Source organism: Pimephales promelas, chromosome 24, assembly GCF_988280905.1.
Source record: "Pimephales promelas chromosome 24, fPimPro1.hap1.1, whole genome shotgun sequence".
NCBI classification, from domain to species: domain Eukaryota; kingdom Metazoa; phylum Chordata; class Actinopteri; order Cypriniformes; family Leuciscidae; genus Pimephales; species Pimephales promelas.
The window spans coordinates 26,577,229-26,594,585 of record NC_142792.1 but is presented as its reverse complement, the minus strand read 5'-3'; the positions used below and the strand labels follow the sequence as shown (position 1 = coordinate 26,594,585).

General features: G+C 39.1%; 1 pseudogene; it reads right to left on the bottom strand.

Annotated features, from left to right (window-relative positions):
- Nucleotides 1-8,723: 8,723 nt before the first annotated feature.
- Nucleotides 8,724-10,347, bottom strand: LOC148969308 (zinc finger BED domain-containing protein 4-like; annotated as a pseudogene).
- Between the last annotated feature and the right edge of the window lie 7,010 nt (nucleotides 10,348-17,357).

Below are 17,357 nucleotides of genomic sequence, written 5' to 3'. Positions count from 1 at the left end.
TTTGGTAAACACTGTTACAAAGACCAAAATTGCACTTAAAATACTAAGAGTCAAACTGCCCAACTAAAGGAAACACTATAACAATAATGGTGACCAAACATTTTAAAATATGCAGACTTTGGCTGATTATGCCCTAAATCATGCGATCACATAATCATGTTTTTTCTGGAGAGACTGATTAGTTATTTACTTAGGGGCCGCTAACAGGACAGCGTTCTAACACTCAACACACTTTTGCCCACACAAAACAGAACACAGCGCCAACCTCAAAAACGCAAACCCACGCAAACGCCAACAGCATGCACGTGCACATCACGTATTTAGTCTATAGGTATGCGTGTTTAAATATATATATTTGTGCAGGTGTGTAGTCCTTCTCCACAAACCAACCCTCAACAAACTGCTTGCCTGACCTTAAAAATGTATAATAAAGAATTATTTATCACTTCCATGCTTCCAACCAGAATTATCCCGACAATTTTGTTATCTGTTCAGAGTTAAAGGTGTCACGTTTTGGTTTGTTCATGTCATATTCTATGTCTGTCAAGTGATTCCCTGTTTGTCATGTGATCCTGCCATGTGTCTTGTCATTGGTTAATTGTCTGTTTATTGTTCACAGGTGTCCCTTGTTGTCACGGTTATGGTGTGTGAAGATCAAGACAGGCAGACGAAAGAGGATCCAATGCAAAGGTTTACTCAGAATCAAACAGACAGGCAGGCAGAGGGTACACGCACAACTCAATAACATTAACATACACAACGATCGAAAAGGACTGAATGGAACAGAGGGAACTAAATACACAGATGAATCAAACATAATGGGGTGAAAACAGGTGATACTGATGAACGAGACGATGAACAGGAGACTGATGAGGGAGTGAGTTCAGGTGTGGGTGGCGAGAGGATCTTGGGAAGTGTAGTGCTGGAGACGCAGACAGAACGGTGCAGACGAGACTGTGACACTTGTCTTGTCATTAGTCTGTGCATTTAAGCCCTCATGTCATATTTCCTGGTTCTGGTAAAAACTCGAGCTGCTGTGTTTTGGACCTGCTGTAGTTTGTTTATTAAGCGTGCAGGGAAACCACCCATAATAGCCTTACAATAATCTAGCCTTGATGTCATGAACATATGTGTGGACGTTTTTTTGTCCAATAATGAGAATGTTTTTTTTTTTTTCAGAATTAAAATGAGACACTACAGGTGAAGAGGGGATTTTTTTACTAGCAGATATCATAATGAAACTTTCCCTGTTGATTACCTACATTAAGATGAGAAATGTAATATACACTCACCTAAAGGATTATTAGGAACACCTATTCAATTTATCATTAATGCAATTATATAATCAACCAATCACATGGCAGTTGCTTCAATGCATTTAGGGGTGTGGTCCTGGTCAAGACAATCTCCTGAACTCCAAACTGAATGTCAGAATGGGAAAGAAAGGTGATTTAAGCAATTTTGAGCGTGGCATGGTTGTTTGTGCCAGACGGGCCGGTCTGAGTATTTCACAATCTGCTCAGTTACTGGGATTTTCACACACAACCATTTCTAGGGTTTACAAAGAATGGTGTGAAAAGGGAAAAACATCCAGTATGCGGCAGTCCTGTGGGCGAAAATGCCTTGTTGATGCTAGAGGTCAGAGGAGAATGGGCCGACTGATTCAAGCTGATAGAAGAGCAACTTTGACCGAAATAACCACTCGTTACAACCGAGGTATGCAGCAAAGCATTTGTGAAGCCACAACATGCACAACCTTGAGGCAGATGGGTTATAACAGCAAAAGACCTCACCGGGTACCACTCATCTCCACTACAAATAGGAAAAAGAGGCTACAATTTGCAAGAGCTCACCAACATTGGACAGTAGACTGTAAAAATGTTACCTGGTCTGATGAGTCTCGATTTCTGTTGAGACATTTAGATGGTAGAGTCATAATTTGGTGTAAACAGAATGAGAACATGGATCCATCATGCCTTGTTACCACTGTGCAGGCTGGTGGTGGTGGAGTAATGGTATAGGGGATGTTTTCTTGGCACACTTTAGGCCCCTTAGTGCCAATTGGGCATGCCACGGCCTACCTGAGCATTGTTTCTGACCATGTCCATCCCTTTATGGCCACCATGTGCCCATCCTCTGATGGCTACTTCCAGCAGGATTATGCACCATGTCACAAAGCTGGAATCATTTCAAATTGGTTTCTTGAACATGACAATGAGTTGACTGCACTAAAATGGCCGCCACAGTCACAGATCTCAACCCAATAGAGCATCTTTGGGATGTGGTGGAACGGGAGCTTCGTGCCCTGGATGTGCATCCCACAAATCTCCATCAACTGCAAGATGCTATCCTACCAATATGGGCCAACATTTCTAAAGAATGCTTTCAGCACCTTGTTGAATCAATGCCACGTAGAATTAAGGCAGTTCTGAAGGCGAAAAAGGGGATCAAACACAGTATTAGTATAGTGTTCCTAATAATCCTTTAGGTGAGTGTATGCATATAATGAGAAGTAAATAGGCTTCTGTTGGTTTTCATTCTTATACTGTCTCTGGAGACAACTAGCACAGAAAAAAAAGGCCTGACCTCATTATTGAGGAATCAAGTAAGAAATGGTTTTCTTGACTTCAACAGTCCAATCTGAAGAACGTTTCTAACTAGAACTTACAGCTAGTATAACACAAAAAGTCCCAGAAATTTACAGATAAAACATTTACCCCCTATAATTCAGTAACTGTTTAGAGCAAAACACAATATAAAAACTGAATGAACATTTCCAAAATGCATGTGTTGTAATATTACAAATATGCGTGACTCTGAACAGCTTGTGTCAGCTATATTTTATCCCATAGCAGAAATGCCACAAAAATCCCCAAGCTGTTTTATTTCCTTCTAATCAAATTAATTTAAAAATAAAACAAACAGTAACTTATTGTTCACAGGAATAGCAGTCAGGAACCAGCTTGACAGACACACCCACCACAACCACAGAAACCGCAGATGAATAGCAACACAACTTCAATGAACATCCACACAAAGCCATAGAAAAACAGAAAGTGAAGAAGGCCCGATATTATGGCACACAACTCCAGGAGGCCAAAACTAAAGAACACCAGCCCCACGGGTACACACACCAAATTCAATGGTTACAGAACTCCGAGATAACATTTCAGAGTACATGTGTGTCAAATTCTTCCATTTTTGCACAGCACACAAAGGAAGGTTCTTTTAAAAATAGACAAAAAAGAATAGAAAGTGTTAGTATTAAAGGGGACATATTTTCTGTTTAAGTGCTATCAGACTGATCTCATGAAGTAGCGTGTGTATTAGTGTTGGGCGATATGCTCCATTTTCATATCGTCCTATCGTCAGCCTGGGAGATCGGCGATACACGATAGTATCGTGAGGGGGCGGGGCTAACATTTGATTATTAACTTGATTATTTAGCCTACTCATTAATTTGCTTGTTTTATTAGCCTACTTCGTTTTATATACGAGAATATTTTTTCTATTTTGCTAGCAAAGGTGGAGTGTTTATTAATAGGATCAGGTTATTTCCTGGTATAGTGAGGTAAAAAAAAAAAAGAGATCCTAATCCCTTTGTTTGTCAACGGGAAATTTACGGACACATTAGCCTATCCTCATGCCGTTACATGAAGCATTTTGACTAGGGCCTATTTCTGCACGAGATGAAAACACGTTTTAATAATTTCTTGGGTCAGAAAAAGCCCTAGCAGTGCGCTCTTTGCGCACTTCACATGCGCACTTCAGTAAGCACGAAGTACGCGGGTTAATGTGTTTTAAATGCCGGGAGAAACAAGAGCAAGGGCCAAACGTCTAGCTGAGTCGATCGGTTTATACTTATGACTTGACTCAGATAAAGGAAACGTTTACATGACCACATGCATTGTCAAGTTTATTCAACATAATCAGGTTAAGAAAGTCGTCGCATGTAAACGCGCTCAATCTCTGAAAGTGAAAGTAAAAACGGACTGCTTTCGGCATCTGCATTAACGCCGCGTTCCCTCAGAGACGACGATGATAACGGTAACTATAATACTATTTTAGTGATATTATTATTAATACTATTTAGTAATTGTATTGTTTTTAGTGTTAGTGTCATTAAACGTTTTGTTAATGTGTTACGGAAACAAATACTGACGAACAACGATGCCGTTTTCATCTTGGATCTGTAGGAAATTGAATTTTGCGTCTGTTAAAACGAGCACACTTGATAATTTGTGAATGGATCACCTTGCAATTAAATTTTGATGTGGGATGTTTTTTAGTCTGTTTTAAAAACATTCTCTTAGAGGAGTCCTCATTAGTGTGTTGATGCAATTGTTATGAGGTGATGTCGTTGTAAATTTAGGCAAGGCAAATTGATTGTAGTTCCTAATATTCATTTAATAACAATACTAGCTTTATAATAATAATAATAGGCCTAATAATAATAATTTAATACATTATGGTAAAACGAGCCAATTATCGTATTGATATCGTCAAAGGCATCTGCCATCGGCGATATGTCAGACTATCGTCGATACACGATACTATCGTCTATCGGCACAACCCTAGTGTGTATGACACGCCAATTCGTATTTCCATTTTTGGCGTGCTATCAAGACGCATAATCGCCTTTCAGCGTGTTTATGAACGCCGTTGACTTAACGTTATATAAATATATGATTTACCTCAACTCCGTCCCTAAACCTAACCATCACTGGGGTTAATGGCATTTATGACTGTTCCCTTACCATGCTAGGTAAAAAAAAGATATGACTTACTTCAACCCCATCCCTAAACTTAACCGTCACTGGAGTTTGACTGCGGAATGACGCGGACGTTAATGGCGTAGACATATACGCATACACGCGGATAGCACAAAATAAATGGAGATAACACGCCACCTGACTCGAAAGTAGCGTATATGTTTACGCAAAAGTCATGATGTCATGTTGGTGCTATGAACAGGTCCCCGGTGCATCATCCAACCCAAAAAACTTGAACCCAGTAACTTTGTTTTGACCCTTTCTCTGCAAGCATGTCAAAAAATCAACCAATCAGATATTGCTCCTCTTCTGACGTAAGAAGGGGATCTTATTATATAATATCACCGGCTCTTAATCTTCTCGTTTCCACACAAATCGATGAGGTGAATCAATGTAACTCCACAAGAACTACATAAATATATCCACTAAATATTCAGAAACGTCCAGAAGCGTCTAAAAGTTCAAACTCTACCTGAGTCTCTTGGTAATGTAATGCTGCACTTGCTACTGGTTATTTCTAAGATTTTGGATGAGTGAGATTATTCGCATGTTTTGTTTTTGCCGGTTTATCCGAAGGGTAAACTTCTGAACGGAGGCGTGGAGCAATATATCTGTGGGGTATATTGATCTGAAATTTCACAGACAGATTCTGGGGACACCATAGATTTATATTACATCTTGTGAAAAGGACATAATATGTCACCTTTAATGTGTCAAGTGTTGAAAAAAAAGTTCTGTCTTTAGACATTCCTTGAAAATGCTAAAGTCTTAGCAGCTCGGGTTGAGTTAGGCAGGTCATTCTAGGTAATTAAAATGTAAACAAATGAGGTAAGGTAACACTTCAATAAATAAAGTTTTAGTGCAGCTTGTCTGCTTAAACATTTACAGAAATAAAATGTTTATTAATGAAACGTAAACAAAATGCAATGAGGTACTGTAACACTTCAATAAATAAAGTTTTTTTGTGCAATTAAAAGCAACCTTGTGTTTTTTACAAAGTGCACTTATTTAGTTTAAACTTTACACACACTCAACTATGTTTACAAACAGAAAATGTTAAGACTAAAGTGCTCACAGCATCACCACCAGTCCCTTAATGCCTAGTTCACACTACATGATTTTAAAATGTCAGGCTGAACTGTGCAGTTCACACTACATGACTTGCTCTCAGTGAAATCATGAGTGTTCAAGTTGTTTAGCTGTTCACACAACACAACACAACGTGATTGATCCACAACAGGAGGTAACTCACTACACGAGTTAACAACGCACTACATAGAGATACAACCACGATCGGATGATTAGAGCATATCATTTGTGACTCAATGAGAGCTGTTTCAGTACTATAGTACGGTCTAAATCCTGAAAATAATCAAACAAATAACGAGTTGACAACAACACGATTCTATCTGGTCTAGAAACCATGTTTTGTAACGAAAAACCACGCAATAAAACGAACCAGAAATGACGCGAAACTGCAGAGAAGAACACAACAGGCGAATATGGACATCAGACAGAAACTAGTGCTGCACACTGTTTGCTCGACGATCTGCTCTGAGAAAAAAAATGCAAAAAAGAAAAAGTAAGATTTACCTGGTGTCCTCAACCCATGCGTTGCTATGATTGGCTGTACTCATGACATCACTGAGATTGAGTCGCGCGACTGCTCGAGATATCTAGCATGCTAGATATTTTTCTGAGCTCGGTGACCTGTCTGCGAGGTGTCTGCGAGCTGTCTTTGATGCGTTGTTGGCTCTTTCACACTAACGAATTGGCGAGCGTTAATCGTCCGCTAATCGCCCGCGATTTGCACGCGATAACACCCTGACTTGTCGGCGACTCAACGATTTGCAAATCGGGCTTAAATCGGGCTTAAAATCACGTAGTGTGAACTAGGCTTAAGTTAAGCAAGTTGTAATACAGGAAACAAAGTTTCTCTCCATTTATTCCAGTGAGCCTGCTCCTCTTCTTCTGATAAATTTCCCTAACCTCACTAAATACTCTCTCACTTTTGTTGATGGCAGAGGACAGAGAAATTCTTATGCTGTGTTCACACCGGACGGGAATAACGCGTCAAATTCGTGCCTGACGCGTCTGGTTTGACGCTTGACCACTTTGTGTTAATTCGCGTGTCAAGAGTGAAACTGACGCGCGTAAAAACAAAAGTTTGAAGTCCGTTGAAATCCGTTAGCGGCCATTGTTTTTATGTCGACCGAGCATTTATCGAGAGAGTCACCGCTTTGTATTTACTCTGGAGAGCAGAACAGTGGCGTGGGGATCATCGTCACCGTATATTTGTGTCCTCCGGACCCTTCTAAGGTGAACCGTTTGGCTAGTTTCACCATTTGCTCGCTCCAGGAGCTGCGCTAGATGACGGCCGCTGTCAGCGGTACTTCCGCCTGTCCCGCGGCCAGTTTGATGACCTGTTGTCCCGCATCGGAGCGAGGATCACCGTCGCCCTCATCTACCTAATCTAGCTGTCATTTATTTTTGTTTTGATGATAAATAGAGCCAGCTTCCAAAAGTTATTAACTTGTCCTGTGATTTTTTCTCTCTCTCCCATCCAGACACGAACTTATGCACATATGTTGATTGTCTTTACATCATAATACTATTTCATATCCACAAGTTTCCGAGGGGCGCTCCTGTAAAAAATAAAGTGGGTGAAACTTCTGGTGAGGCGGCGGAAGTAGCATTCCAATGGTATTTTGTGTGTTAGTTAGCGAAGAGGCTAGCTGTTTTTCGGAGAATTATTTTACTATTTAAAGACGCAAATCTTTATGAGAGATGTCGTTACTGAGCTCGTGGACAACATGTGCTGTTCGCGGTTCTATGTATAACCTGACTAAACTAGTTCAGTGGCTTAAACGTGATTGTTTTGAACATAAGCTGAAAACGAAATCAGAGTGTTCCTGCCAACGACTGTAGTTTCCATCACCTCCCAAAAGACGACGAATCTTCCTGTGTACATTTGTTTAAATTCTTAATATTCTATAAACTTTTATCAGCATGTGTTTGGCTGTTCTCTACTGATGTTACACCTAAACTCAGGATCAAAGCCTGTGTTGACAGAATACCAAATGTGCCAGTTAATGTATTCAAGTAGCACATTCATTTATAATTTTGAATAAACTCCAAAGCACAATGATTAAGTGTGTATTTTTTATTTTAATTGTTTGTCAGCTCGCACAACTGTCTGTCACCATGCCTTGATGAGTATTGATTATTAATAATGTTATTATAATACTCCCAATCAACTACTGCGGAGGGTAAAGGTACTGTTATTTCACCCTTTTTAATTTCGTTGAGGTTGTGTTCCCACATCGTTAGCTAGTTTGGATCGCTATAACTTGAATGACTGTCAACTGTTGAATGAACGAGTGTCAAGCATGTCAAATCGTGCTTTGTTTACTTCCAACCGGAAGTCGCGCCCACTTTTGACGCAAGGCCTCATGGGGCGTAGGAAACTTGTGGATAATGTAATCATAATCCCACCATGCATTTAGTCATATTCCAAAATAATTTATTGAAGCATCCAGATACTTCACCATGTGAGCAAGCAGCTAGGCTCCTGATTGGTTAACGCGGCGCGAATTGTCGCCAAAGTTCCGATTTTTCAATTCGCGCCATTCGCGCAAACTTGACCCGCGAATGAGGCATATTCGCATCTTCCGTGCCGCAGGAATTTTTTACACGCGTAACGCGTCTTTGCATTGACTTAACATTGAAATCATTCGCGCCTGACGCGCTATTCGCGTCCAGTGTGAACGTACCATTAGCCTATGGTGCAAGGAGACTCAGTCGTGACTCATTCTGTTTCCACCATCCCAGTGATTGACCACTCTTTCGGTCAATAAGTGGCTCCCTGTGGTAATGATTCAGTTCCTTTGTGAAGTTCACTCTCATTTCCAGATGTGTTTGTGTTTGAGCTCCAAGGATGTTGGCATAAATTTAATCAACAACACCAGTGGGTTCTTCTGCCTCTCTCCTTGGTTGTTTAGGATGACTTTTTTGTCCTTGGCCTTCTTCCTGTGTGACAGTGACTTCTGGCTGTGCTGAGGCAGTAACTTCCCCTATCCACTTATTGGCTTTATCCAATGTTTCTGCAGCTGTAAACATATAGCCTTTATAACGCGGATCCAGAAGTGTTGCCAACACCAAACATTCGTTGTGATCTATTTTGGAAAACTCTCTTTCCAAGCTCTGCACCGTCGTCTGCCTCAGTGTTTGGATTCCTCGTGTTGTGGGACCTTCTGCTTGAAGAAGCATCTTCAGCGCAGCAATACTGGGAATAATGCAAGAGGAAGATGCTTCTGCTTTACTCATTGCAGAGTTAATTCCTCAATGGGACTCAGTGTGTCTATCAGAGTTGAATCTCATTGATCTGCAGTTGGGCATGAAATTTTCCCATGTTCCCCTACATAAAAACTCAAAGCACGCTTTTGCTCCAACATCCTTTGCAACATGTGTAGAGTGGAGTTGCAGTGGGTAGGCACAGCTTGAATGATGCCCAACGCCTGTGATGAGCCGACTCAACGCCTGCGATATGTTATGGCGCCGTTTGATTCATAAACAATATTTATATTTAATATTTATATTTAAACAATATGAATGTAAGCCAGAGGAGAACTGGCCCCCGACTGAGCCTGGGTTCTCCCAAGGTTTTTTCTCCATCCAATCTGATGGAGTTTGGTTCCTTGCCACTGTCGCCTTGCTTTTGGCTTGCTTTGAGCTTGCTCAGTTGGGGTTATTTATTTAGTGTTTAGCAATGTTGTTGATCTGTGTTGTGCTACTTTCATGTTATCACTGTGAAGCTGCTTTGATACAATCTGTATTGTGAAAAGCGCTATATAAATAAATGTGACTTGACTTGACTTGACTTGATGCCATCCTTTGGAATGCCAAGCTCTTCTGGTATGGCCCTCAGATATTGTTTTGCTAACACAGAGTGATTAAAGTGGGTTGCACATGTCCTCAACCTTGCAATTATATCCCCAGCTACTCTCTGGCTATTGATGCCATTATTCACGATAAGCTGCAGCGTATGAGGACAACAGCTAAAGTCTGGCATTTCTGCAAGTCGCATGCCTTTTACAACATTTGCACCACCATCTCTGAGCACAAGCACAACTCTCTCCTATGAAACACTCCACTGGTCAAGCAGGTCAAGGTACATCTGACTGATATAATCTCTATAATAATATGAGAGCCAAACATGGCCCTTACATTCAAGATAACTTTTCTCCTTTCCCAGTTCTTTTCAATAAAATGCCATGTGAGGCTCATCAGCGATTCAGCTTCTCCAGACCAACAGTCTGTGGTGAAAGCTAAATGGGATCCAGCATTCTCAGGTGCAATCAAAGTTTTGATCTTATCTGTTGCTTTTTTGTGCACACTGCCAAGCAGAATTTTTCACTTTTTAGGGTGTACCTTGGCTCAGCCACAGACAACAACCGTTTTAAGCCTACATCTGAAACTTCTGTGTAAAAGGCTGATCGTCTGTGGCAATCATCTCTGTTATTAATGTGTCAATAACTTTTGACCTAGGATCAGAGTTTTGCCATTTTCTTTGCATGTCTAAAATTTGTGTGAGTGTTGTCTGGACTTTGCTCACAGAGCATGGACAATTAAACACAGCAGACAGAGATAGTGAATAACTTAATTCAGATTGAAGAAAAAAAAATTCTCAAATGTATTATTACTTACCAGACAGTGTTCTCTTCTCATCCACCTCACGCGATCATTGATACATCCATAGCGCACGCGACCCAGATTTTCAGTCTGTGGGAAAACAGCGTCTAGTGCGCGCACATCTGAGGAACAGCCAGTCACAGGATTTTTGACTGTTTGTGAGGTTAAAGGGTTAGTTCACCCAAAAATGAAAATTCTGTCAGTATTTACTCACCCTCATGTTGTTCCAACCCCGTAAGACCTTCGTTCATCTTCGGAACACAAATTAAGATATTTAAGATATTAAAATCGCTCCTGCATACTAGTCCATAGGCTTCTTGAGGGACTGGCTCTTGCTGTCCTCGAAAAGTCATTAAAGACATCGTTAAAATAGTCCAAGTGACTACAGGGGCTCAATCTTAAGTTTATCAAATGACGAGAACACTTTTGTGCGCAAAAAAAACAACAAAAATAACGACTTTATTTCAACTATTGGTTTATTTCTCCCTCTGCGCGAGTCAGGTAACTAGTTTAATAGCGTAAGCTTCTGTTATTGGACGTCACACACATCACACACACATGACCAGCGTCGGCCAATAGTGAGCCTACGTGTGACGTAGCTCTACGCAATCACACTACGTTAACCGACTACAGGCCCATGGAGAAGGAAGTGAATAGTTGAAATAAAGTCGTTATTTTTGTTGTTTTTTTGCGCACAAAAGTGTTCTCGTCGTTTGATAAACTTAAGATTGAGCCCCTGTAGTCACTTGGACTATTTTAACGATGTCTTTAATGACTTTTCGAGGACAGCAAGAGCCAGTCCCTCAAGAAGCCTATGGACTGTATGCAGGAGCGATCTTAATATCTTAAATATCTTAATTTGTGTTCCGAAGATGAACGAAGGTCTTACGGGGTTGGAACAACATGAGGGTGAGTAAATACTGACAGAATTTTCATTTTTGGGTGAACTAACCCTTTAAATGTTTTCTGTTTTGTTTAAATTTTATTTGTCACCCCACTGGAGCTACCGCTGTGCTGCGGATCTGACATATTTATCGGCCAATACCGATATCTAAAAAATTCCGAATATCGGCCGATATACCTCAGCAATATATCGGTCGACCACTAATACCCATCGTCATCATGACTGGGGGATCTGGTGGTTAACAGTATCAAAAGCAGCAGACAGATCCAGAAAGATGAATACTAATGATTTAGAACCTGCTCTTGCCAGTCTCAGTGCTTCAATAACAGAGAGCAGAGCCGTGTCTTTCAATGAATTTAACTTCTGAAACTCATGAACCTAAAATTAATTTTGTTTGTAATAAACAGTTAAGAAAACGTGTTTTAAGAAAGTAGAGTTTCAGAAGTAAATACTACATTTCTTTCTTATGATGTCTCTGGAGACAGTCAAATGGATTAATTCTAGAGTAGCATGGAAAAAATGTATGACCTCATTATTGAGGACACAACAGATCAGGAAGATAATCTCCAGCTCCACCAAGAACCACAAACAGCCAATGTTTTACATGCTAATCCTAAAGAGAAAGGAGAGTGCCTGTGTCTTTGTTGACTATATGTTTTTTTATAGATCAGTTACATTAGAATGTTTGTTACTTTAGTGTTTAGTTTTGTGAGAGATCAGACTGATGATGATCCTGATGAAGAGAGTCATGTTTAACTGCAAAGAAAACATGATCAACAGCTGGATTACTGCTAGTATGACATTTAAATGACCCAGAAAACTCAATATAAAACATTTATCTCCTTTAATTCATCAGCTGTTTGAAGGCAAACACAATATTGTAAATGAATTGAATTTTCCAAAATATAGGTGTTAAATGTCGAAATATAACAGATTTTAATTTTGTGCGCCACACTAATACAGCTTGTCAAAGCTGTACTTTTATCTCATAGCAGAAATGGCTAATTATCCCTGAGCTTTTTATTTCCTTCTAATCAAATTTGTTTAAAGAAACAACAACAACCACCCCCCACTGGAACCAGCCCGACAGGAATCTATTGTTAACCTCTTTTTGGAGGTGAACTGTGATCGGTTCTCCACACAGATGAAGAGCAACACAGCTTCAATGAAAATCCACACAAAGCCGTAGACAAAGAGAAAGTGTAGAAGGCCTGATATCATGGCACACAACACCCGGAGATCATGAGAGACAGTTATGATGATTCTGAGTAAGGCTGTGCTGATCTGTAGGGCTCCTTCATCATTCTCCCCTGCTGAGAGTGTCTGAGGCTCAGGAACTGTTGAGTGAGCAGGAACTGAAGGTGACTCATGCAGAGCTTGATTCGAGCCACATTAGCAGTGAGTTGCTCTGAGATAACATATCAGATGACATGTGTGCCAAATCTGTCCTATTTTTCAATATAAATATAGTCCTATTATTCCATATAAATCAGCATTTTATATGCAGTGATGTGAATAAGTTTGGACACCCATGCTAAAGTTGCCTAAAAAGAGGAATAAAAAAATCATCTTTTGGATATTGATCTTAATGCCTTGATTAGAAAAACGAGGAACACTCCAACCTTTAAGGACACAAATTTTCTTTGTGATTGAATAATGTATCATAAATAAATAAATGTTTTTCCTTAAAATACAGGGTGCATAAGTCAGGGCACCCCTATGTTAAATTCCCATAGAGTCAGGCAGATTTTTATTTTTAAAAGCCAGTTATTTCATGGATAATATGCATCCTGATAAAGTTCCCTTGGCCTTTGGAATTCCCTACATCACACACCATTCACCATGCCTAGAGATTGGCATGGTTTTACTTCAGTTAGCCTAATAGCTGGTTTGATTTGCATTGAAAGATGATCTTATGGAAAGTACCCCATGCCAATCTCTCGGTGTGGTGGAAGGTGTGTGATGATGTGGGTCTATTTTAATTCCAAAGGCCAAGGGAACTTTATCAGGATGCATATTATCCTGGATCCATGAAATAACTGGCTTTTAAAAATAAAAATCTGCCTGACTCTATGGGAATTTAACATAGGGGTGTCCTGACTTATGCACCCTGTATTTTAAGGAAAAACATTTATTTATTTATGATACATTATTCATTCACAAAGAAAATTGGTGTCCTTAAAGGTTGGAGTTTTCCTCATTTTTCTAATTAGGGCATTAAGATCAATATCCAAAAGATGATTTTTTATTCCTCTTTTTAGGCAACTTTAGCATGGGTGTCCAAACACTGTATATATATATATAGTGTAGGGTGTAACAGTACATAGTAGTCACGGTTCGGTACATACCTCGGTTTTGGGGTCTCAGTTTGATACAACAGGGAAAAGCAATTAATCCCCAATGCTAGGTTTCTTTTCATCTATTTCGAACAGACAGTAGTGCAAATTACAGTTTGTTCCCCCTAACAGTATTCAGTCCACTAGTTGGTACAGTACAGCTTTCTTGTCTATTAAGCACTAAGCAGTAAACACCTTACATTGCCAATATTTTTTTATAGGGCTGATAAAAACAAAAGGTATTTGGTCACAATCGACTACAAAACTGAAAAAACATCTATTGTGTAATAAAAGTTAAAAATAAAAAGAATGAAAAGTAAAACAGTAAAAGAGTAGCCGAGAAGTTCCCGGATGGCTAATTGCTTCAGGCCAGATTCTGAGGCTACGTCCACATTAATCCGGATACATTTGAAAACATTGATTTCATTTAAAAACACTCTCCGTCGACACTAACGTTTTCAGGCATTTTCCAACGTTTCAGTGTGGAAGAGAAACTTTTGAATTCACATTATTGCGCATGCGTGAAACCTCACAAAAGCTCACCGAGATGGTACAGATGGAAAAATAAATAAATAAAGTTATCGCGCAATTCTTCGAACAGGATAATTTTATTTAGCAAAATATCTCACCATCACTGATGCCTCCAGGTTGCACTCAGTCATAGTGTTTGGTCTAAAACGCAACCACTCTCCTGTATTGCTGCAGGACAGCAAATGTAAGTTACATTTTCTGTCATCTCTGCAGTATTTTAGCAACAGTGTAAAAGTGAATAGCACATAACAGGCACAATATTGGTAAACATGAATATCTATTGGTACAACATGGATCCCATGACTAAACTACTTAAAACGCCGTGGACGGAAGATATATATCATCAAACGAAAACATATTACTGTGGACATGGCCTGAAGCACCCATCGATGGATACTTTTCAGAATATAACAAGATTGTGCTTGATATTAAAGCGCTGTAATTTTGGTTTTTATGGTTTTGCACCCACAGAAATACCTGAGACTGTCTTTTTTTCACTCACTTTGAATTTAAAATCCACAGAAACCAATTAAGTAATTTAATTCTCACTAGTAAGAATGCAATTGCATAGCTCTCCAGTTCAATTATTACTAAGGCCATGTGTCCAAAGCGCTTAGCGCTCAGCGTGAAATTCAGAACCTCGTCAAGCTGCTGCCATTTTAAAATTGTGGTGCTCCCATTAAAAACTATTAAAAAAAAAACCCCCCGCTTTGGTGGACACATTGTTACGGTATGGAGACACAAGAGAGGAAGAATTAATAGTGAACAGTGATTTATTGAAATACAAAGGTGCAGGGATTAGGTGAGCAGGGTAGTGGAGTCCAAAAGGGTGATCTTGGTGGAGACAGAGGGAAGTAAGATGCTGGAGACAGGGGAATAATCCACATCCAACAAACGAGGTTGGACAATGCATTGGCTTTGTGCACAGCTCCACTACTTCCTGAACTTCAGCCAGCTCCTTGTTTCCTGTCTGCCATTATTGGCCAAACATTAATCCAGGTGTGTCCGATTATTGTTGCCGTGACTACTGAGGTCAGGCACACCAGAATTAATCTTTTTGTCCAATAATGGGAGACAGGAAACAAGGACCTGGCTGAAGTTCAGGAAGTAGTGGAGCTGTGCATAAAGCCAATTGTGGCGAGGAGTGTGGCTTTGAACTGGGAGTGATGATGACCTACAGGTTTGTGTGATTGGAAATGACATACAGCTGGGAACCTAGGAGAGTGGGGTGGGTTATATTCTTATTATAGGATTTCAAGTATTACAATTCGCTGTGGTAATGTTTCCAATGAGACAAACAACCTCCTGATATTTGGATTGAAAATGTTGGTATTTAAGCTCCTATTACACCTCTTGGCAGAAGACTACTCTGTCTTCCCATTACAAATGGTTGCTAGCGAGTAGAATTCGCAATCCAGTTACACTACTTGACCACACGAGGGAGCACGCTAAGATTTATAAATAAAGATAGGTTATATTTGATTCTCTTTTACAGTTCCAGCTAAAAGTTCTGATACACAGCATGTTTCTAATAATCTGACCCCTGGATCTAAGGATGTATACTTCAGTGATTGAAATTTAGACTAGAAATAATTAAATAGTTAATCTGGACAAGAGTGAAGAAAAAGCACTCATAACGGACCCATTAATATAAAGAATCTTGTTTTGTGATTTTAATACACTGCATTATAGCCTTACTTATATTCTAGTATTCTAAAAATACTTCTATGTTTTTGTATTTCCTATTATTCTGAAATGTGATCTAAATATATCAGTCAACAGGATGACTGTTTTTTGTTTCCGCTTGGAGGCTACATTAAATTTTCTTTAACATTTTCATGATTAAGTGAAAAAAATAAAATTTATATTCACAATATTGAATAATAGTCTAAAATATAGACTGACATTTGTTAGGTATTCATGCACCCATGTTAGTTAAAAAATCACATGACCCATGAGTCATAATAAGGAATTCATTTACAATGCAGCAGCATAGAAACTATGAAAAGAGAAGTAATCTTTAAAGTCCTCTAGAGGCAAATCAGCAACATATGATTCTGAGTAAATCAATACACAAAAAAGAAGCTATACATTACCTTTAGGTTGGTTATCAAGAAAGTGAATTTATGAAGGCCTCAGACCTAATTTGTCATGACATGTGTTGCTATTAATAATTAATTTGAAATAAATTATTTAATATACAAATAGAAAAAGCTCAGGACTGCAGTTAACTAAATTATGCTAGGGAATTAGTTGGATCTAAGCTTGCAGCTGTTTGTTGGAACTCCTTATGGTCCATGTTAGCAGTTGGCATGGTCAGAAATAAATGTAGCTTTGACAGCAGAAACCAGATAGAGGAATGTGGGTGTCCAGTTCAGACACTTTTCACGTGTCAGGACAGGAGTCGTCTGATTGGGGTCACTGTACCCAAGTGTCATATTTCAGGACCTTGTATGGAACAAGACCAATAAAAGAAAACTTTGGATGTCTTAATGACTGTCTTGATAAAAAGCTGTTAAACATTTTTCTTTCAAACTTTATAAATCAAAGTTTTATTTTGTTTAAAAACTTATAAAAATTATATTAAGAAATTAAATTAAGAAATTATAACAAAGCAAAATAATGTAAAGTATTAATATGTAAATGAGTATGGTTCAGTGAGTTTTGACATTTCAAGTGTTAAAACACTGAATGCACTTTTCTTTAATTTGTAAAAAAAAAAAAAAAAATTAAAATGTGGACCTCAAAACACAATATACATTTACATATGTAAATCATGTTCTGCTTTATCTGTTTATTTCTGAGCTAAACACAATACCCCCTGGAGGTATTTAGGGTTGTGAGTGATGAGAAGCTTGATAGTTGTTGGCTGTACAGAAGCCTCAATGAGCTGCTGAACTCAGACTATTTACACAATTAGAGCTATTCCAAAACAGTTAAAAACACTGAAATATGAACTTCCAGATTCAGAAGAGAGCCAGATATGTGCAAATGCATAGAATCTATCAATTAACACTGGATTTAAGCTGATCTAATATAACTGGGTAATGCGTACATATGTCACCCCGAAAAGTTAAATAGGTTTAACTCGGAAATCCCAGATATCTGTTTTAAATACCAAAA